Source organism: Salvelinus alpinus, chromosome 15 (assembly GCF_045679555.1).
Source record: "Salvelinus alpinus chromosome 15, SLU_Salpinus.1, whole genome shotgun sequence".
Taxonomy (NCBI): Eukaryota; Metazoa; Chordata; class Actinopteri; order Salmoniformes; family Salmonidae; genus Salvelinus; species Salvelinus alpinus.
In genome coordinates this window covers 43,185,524-43,192,131 of record NC_092100.1, presented here as the reverse complement: position 1 = coordinate 43,192,131, position 6,608 = coordinate 43,185,524, and the positions used below count along the sequence as shown (strand labels likewise).

Sequence of the window (6,608 nt, the reverse complement as noted above, 5' to 3'; positions counted from 1 at the left end):
ACTGGGAGTCTCGTGAGTGTAAACATCCGAAGATTATCAAAGGTAAGCGATTCATTTTATTGCTTTTCTGACTTTCGTGACCAAGCTAATTTGGGGCTAGCTGTTCTAGCATTGATTGATACACTCACAAAAGCTTGGATTTCTTTCGCTGTAAAGCATATTTTCAAAATCTGACACGATAGGTGGATTAACAACAAGCTAAGTTGTGTTTTGATATATTTCACTTGTGATTGCATGATTATACATATTTTTAGTAATATTTTGCGCCCTGCAATTCAGGGATCCGTAGCGCAGAGAAGTTAAAGATGCCCATGGCAAAGAGTGATTAGTGTTAATACTGGTATGAAATGTTATGTTATTTCATAATTAAATAAGTGAAAGGGAGAAAATCCACCCCCAAAGGACATTGATAATCACTATGGCTGTGTTTAGACAGGCAACCCAATTCTGAAGTTTTTTCCACTAATTGGTCTTTTGTGCAATCACATCAGATCTTTTCACATCAGATCTTTTTTTAGAGCTGATCTGATTAGTCAAAAGACCAATAAGTGGAAAAAAATGATTAGGTTGCCTGTCTAAACACAGCCTTAGTAGTGTGATACTGCTCTTCCCATGATTAATATGATCCAAACACTAAAAACCATTGACTCTCATTGTTACACGACTTGTTTTGTTCCATATCACTTTACATCCCATTATGCACACACATAACCAATGATCATTGTTTCTTACTCAGTATATATTAATACCAAAAACAAAATCAAAAGTGAAATATTAGCTTTTGTCTGAAGCCAAAAAGACAGGAAATGCAAAAGCTAATTTGACATATGGACTAACAAGGCTTTTCAGCATAAGCAGCTGGACCACTGCTAGAATACTGTAGCTTTATTGATCTGCTGTACTTCAACAACAGATGTATTTACATTGGGTGGGTTGATAAGGATTCCAACATCTCTCAAACAGCCTAATGCATACTCTTAAAGTAGGTTTACCCCATTAATGTACGTGTAATGTAATGTCAATTATTTTTTTATGTAAAACATAATCCCATTCCACTCATTTAAACATTGTAATGTAATGTAAATTCATTTTTTAATGTAAAACATAATCCCATTCCACTCATTTAAACATAATGACACAGATTAAGCCTAGTCCAACTTGTAAGTCGCTCTGGATAAGAGTGTCTGCTAAATGACTTAAATGTAAATGTAAATGTAAATGTAGTCCTGGAATCAAAAATCAAGATCAACAGAATCTCCAGTCAATATTCTTTCTAGTCCAGGACTAGATGTAATCTGTGTCTGCGAAACCGCTCCTTAACCTTACGTTTGACCAAGCCAAATACACAAGCCTACTGAGGCAAGGTAGTTGACAGCTTTTGAACATAGTTTGAAGCTATACATGGTTTATGTTCTTGTTATAAACAATGGAGTAATGCAACATTATATTTTGGATTATGTTAGGGTAAAACAGTTGCACTATGCACTTGAGACATTTATACGTTTTGTATTTAAAGGGTTAATTTGTAATTGGCAATGCATATTTTTACTTTTAAATTATTTACACACCCATTGATTCTTGAAGAATATAACTTAAATGATAAATGCCTCATGAACTTAGTCCAGTTGTCATATCCCATCATGACCCAAATATATGCTTGTACAATTGTAAGCAATGTAATTTGAAAACAAACCCCTGAATATGGTTTAAATTTAAATGTTGTATCCATAGCTCTATTCATGAATTTGAGAGTGGTTACATTATTATTATTGTTAGAATATTTATGCGCCACCAATTATTCCGTTTTTTACCACAACGGTGGTGGGGTGGAGGCTTTGTTGTTGTTTGAACAGCAGATTGCCTCTTAAAGAACCAAATGGGTACAATTGAAGTCGGAAGTATACATACACTTAGGTTGGAGTCATTGAAACTAGTTTTTCAACCACTCCACAAATTTCTTGTTAACAATCTATAGTTTTGTCAAGTCGGTTAGGACATCTACTTTGTGCATTACACAAGCAATTTCTCCAACAATTGTTTACAGACAGATTATTTCACTTATCATTCACTGTATCACAATTCCAGTGGGTCAGAAGTTTACATACACTAAGTTGACTGTGCCTTTAAACAGGTTGGAAAATTCCAGAAAATGATAGCATGGCTTTAGAAGATTCAAAAAATGAACATAATTTGAGTCAATTGGAGGTGTACTTGTGGATGGATGCATTTCAAGGCCTACCTTCAAACGCAGTGCCTCTTTGCTTGACATCATGGGAAAATCAAAAGAAATCAGCCAAGACCTCAAAAAAATGTAGACCTCCACAAGTCTGGTTCATCCTTGGGAGCAATTTCCAAATGTCTGAAGGTACCACGTTCATCTGTACAAACAATAGTACGCAAGTATAAACACCATGGGACCACGCAGCCGTCATACCGCTCAGGAAGGAGACGCATTCTGTCTCCTAGAGATGAATGTACTTTGGTGCGAAAAGTGCAAATCAATCCCAGAACAACAGCAAAGGACTTGGTGAAGATGCTGGAGGAAACAGGTACAGGTACAAAAGCATCATGTTGTGGGGGTGCTTTGCTGCAGGAGGGACTGGTACACTTCACAGAATAGATGGCATCATGAGGTAGGAGAATTATATATTGATTATATTGAAGCAACATCAAGACATCAGTTAGGAAGTTAAATCTTGGTAGCAAATGGGTCTTCCAAATAAACAATGACCCCAAGCATACTTCCAAAGTTGTGGCAAATTGGCTTAAGGACAACAAAGTCAAGGTATTGGAGTGGCCATCACAAAGCCCTGACCTCAATCCTATAGAAAATGTGTGGGCAGAACTGAAAAAGCTTGTGAGAGCAAGGAGGCCTGCAATCCTGACTCAGTTACACCAGCTCTGTCAGGAGGAATGGGACAAAATTCACCCAAATTATTGTAGGAAGCTTGTGGAAGGCTACCCGAAACGTTTGACCCAAGTTAAACAATTTAAAGGCAATGCTACCAAATACTAATTGAGTGTATGAAACTTCTGACCCACTGGGAATGTGATGAAAGAAATAAAAGCTGAAGTAAATCATTCTCTCTACTATTATTTTGTCACTTCACATTCCTAAAATAAAGTGTTGATTGTAACTTAACTAAGACAGGGAATTTTAACTAGGATTAAATGTCAGGAATTGTGAAATACTGAGTTTAAATGTATTTGGCTAAGGTGTATGTAAACTTCCGACCTCAACTGTATGTAGCTAGTGAGCTAAGCTGTAGCATTAGCAATGTCTTTCAAAAGGAGACCACTCACAAATGCGGAAATTCTGGAGATTTAAAAAAATTCTGACGATTAGTCTGAGTATGAAAGTCAGGAATCAGATTCTGAACCATGAATTTGAGGATCCCTTGTCCACTGACGAAGTCCCAGGTCCCTTTGAAAATGCTGGTGGTGATGGAGGCAGACCGACAGACAATGAAATACATCAGTTCTGTGATAGCTGGAAGGCCACCAGCCATTTCACCCCTCCTGGCCCTGCTGTTAGCTTTGAGTCCCAGTCTGGAGTGCAACGCCCTTTGTCATTTCCATCTGAGGCAGAGTGCTTCAAGTTTCTTCTGACAGAGGAGCTGGTGGGAGACACAGTAGAGGAGACCAATCGCTATGTCTTGCAACTACAGGAGAAGAGAGGGCCAGGAGTGAGGGGGAAACTCGCTAAATGGGTGACAACCACAATTAGTGAAATGTATACCTTCCTTGTGACAGTCCTTCTCATGGGGATAGTAAAGAAGAACTTCCTATGTTTGCAACTCCCTTCCTTTCAACCAACTTTTCCCAAGACCGCTTCCTAGTTCTGCTGCGATGCCTGCATTTCATCAACAATGGTACTGCCATCCTAAATGACCCGTTACACAATAATACATGTTCTTACCAGCCTGACATCAGCATTTGGTCAGGTCTTTGTGCCATACAAGGATCTATGTATTGATGAGTTCCTGATGTTATGGAAAGGTAGGCTGGCGTTACGTCAATATATTCCCTCCAAAAGGAACAGGTTTGGGGTTAAGTTCTTTGTCATGTGCAACGTGAAGACAGGATTTGTCCAGGACATTATAGTTTACACAGGGTCCACCACTGACATCCAACATTATGAGGGGCTTGGGGTGTCCGGGTCCGTGGTGATGACCATGCTGACTCCTCATCTCAGCAAGGGACACACTTTGTATGTGGACAATTGGTACAGCACTCTTCTAGCATCTGCTCTCCAACAGTACAGGGGCCTGTGGCACAGTCAGGTCGAACAGGAAGGGGATGCCGGCATTCGGATGCAGGCAGAAGCCAAGAGGGGAGGTTGAGTTGAAGGAGAACGGCCAACAGCTGGCAGTAAAGTGGCATGACAAACGAGACGACCATGTCCTTTCCGCTGTCCATACAGCAACCATGTCGGCCACAGGGAAGGTGGACCACCTAACAGGAGAGAGAAAAATCAAACCAGACTGTGCTTGACTATAAGCTCAAAATGGGGGCAGTGGATAAGGCGGACATGGTAAACAGCTTTGTGGAATGCACTCGGAAAACGACCAAGTGGTATAAGATTATATTTTTCCATCTGATCGACACTGCTGCCATCAATGGCTACATAGTTCACCGCCAACTAACAGGTGAGATGATTACTGTATTTTTTGTAATTGGACGTACAGTTCACATACAAATCACATGCAGTTCCATTATGCAATTATAGCGACAATATCTCACCCATCTACCCACTGCCTCATCATACTTTCCCTTCCCTCATCCTCCCCACTCCCTCATAGGTAAAGTAATTACCTACCAAAAGTACAGAGAGAACCTCATGAGAGAGCTTCTGGAGGAGCACTACACACCTCGGTGCCCATCCACAGGGGGTCTTCCTGCTGCGGACAATCCCCTACGTCTCACTGCACGGCATTTTCCCTGCAAATTCCCTCAAACTGCTGCTCAAGGTAGTGACACACGGAGACACTGCAAAGTCTGCCTGTCTGGCACCGGGAGAAGTAAGCAGAGGAAGTTGACAAAATACATGTGTTTAGCTTGTGATACACCTCTATGTATTTCACCTTACTTTGGGGAGTATCATATGCTCAAGCACTATTGAGCACATTTGCAGCAATTAGTGACTGACTGACCTAAAAGGCAATTTGACATATGACCTACCATGATACTATGCCTTTAGAGGTGGGGGTGGAAATGCAGGAGTTGTTCAGTCACTGCATGAATATGAAATATGGGTTATGCATATTCAGTTCTTTCCTCTTGTAAAACAAGTTTTTGTTGTTCAACCAATCACCACCAATACTGCAGAAAATAGACGACTATTACATATTGGCCTATGTGTTTTCTTGCTGGTTTTCACCCAGTAAAACTGTTAAGGAGTGTACGCTAGCATACAAAAGCTGGCCTCAATCTCCCGTTCAAAAGATGTCCAGCTCCAGTTCCAGTCATGATATTGGCAAATACTGTTTGTAGATTCTGAAAATACAGATTCAAGAGGAATTATTAGTAATTAGAATACAATTTGAGGATATAGCAATAAAACAATATTACAAAGAAGTAACATAATAAAACACAGCTATATAAATTGTATATTGCATTGACAAAATCACAAATTTGAGTTATAACAATAAGAAACAGTAACTTTTTGAGATCCACAAGGGGGCAGGGCAGAACAGAGCTATGCTAAATAGGCCAAATGAAAACAGACCATGGTCATGTTTTTTTTTTAACTAGGCAAGTCATTTAACAACAAATTATTATTTACAATGATGGCCTACACCAGCCAAACTCAGACAACATGAGGCTAATTGTGTACCGCCCTATGGGACTTCCAATCACAGCCAGTTGTGATACAGCCTGGATTTGAACCAGGGTGTCTGTAGTGACACCTCTAGCACTAAAATGCTGTGTCTTAGACCGCTGTGCCACTTTAGAGTCATAAATCCAGGGTAGCTTCAAAATACAACACAAGCTAATACTTCTCTGACGCAATTAGTATTGTTTTACAGAGCTAATAGAAGAATGTAACTAGCTACATAGCACGATTGAATATAACACCATACAGGTTATGAAATGAGTAACGTTACCTCGCGTGTCCGCGGTTATAAGGAATATGCACAAATATATTATGCTTCATACATACAGTAAGCTACAGTAGAAACGAAATACAGAAACAATTGTAACGTAATAAGGCACTTACTTTGATAGAAACGCACACATTTCCAAAGTTAGTATTAGTAATGAAAACAACAATGGCTGCAATGCGGGCAACAGACGGAAAATGTGAACATGTGTGTGCAGATCTTGTTCTGACGGGAGATGCGCAAATGTCTGCAGACTTGAACTGCACAAACAATTGGGAAGTGTAAATGGAAGTGCTTGGGGAATTTGTTCCGTGTCAGAAATGTTAAAAAAAAATGTATTGTCCGCAAAAGTAAAAAGTACTTATTTTAGTGAATGAATGAGGAGGCGGAACACACCTCAATTCAAACTGATCTTACAAAATAAAAACTTGTTTTGAAAATAATTTGAAATCGACAAATTGAAACAGCCTATAAATACAGACAGGTTGCGTCCCTTGGTTTGAG

At 39.6% G+C, this 6,608-nt stretch overlaps 1 long non-coding RNA gene across 1 annotated transcript; it reads right to left on the bottom strand.

Annotated features, from left to right (window-relative positions):
• Positions 1 to 634: 634 nt before the first annotated feature.
• LOC139540114 (uncharacterized) lies at positions 635 to 6,342 on the bottom strand. The gene is made up of 4 exons (XR_011668085.1): positions 6,221 to 6,342; positions 5,182 to 5,496; positions 4,820 to 5,002; positions 635 to 4,455 (listed from the first exon to the last, which is right to left on the bottom strand). It is a non-coding gene; the product is annotated as an uncharacterized lncRNA (long non-coding RNA).
• Positions 6,343 to 6,608: the final 266 nt, after the last annotated feature.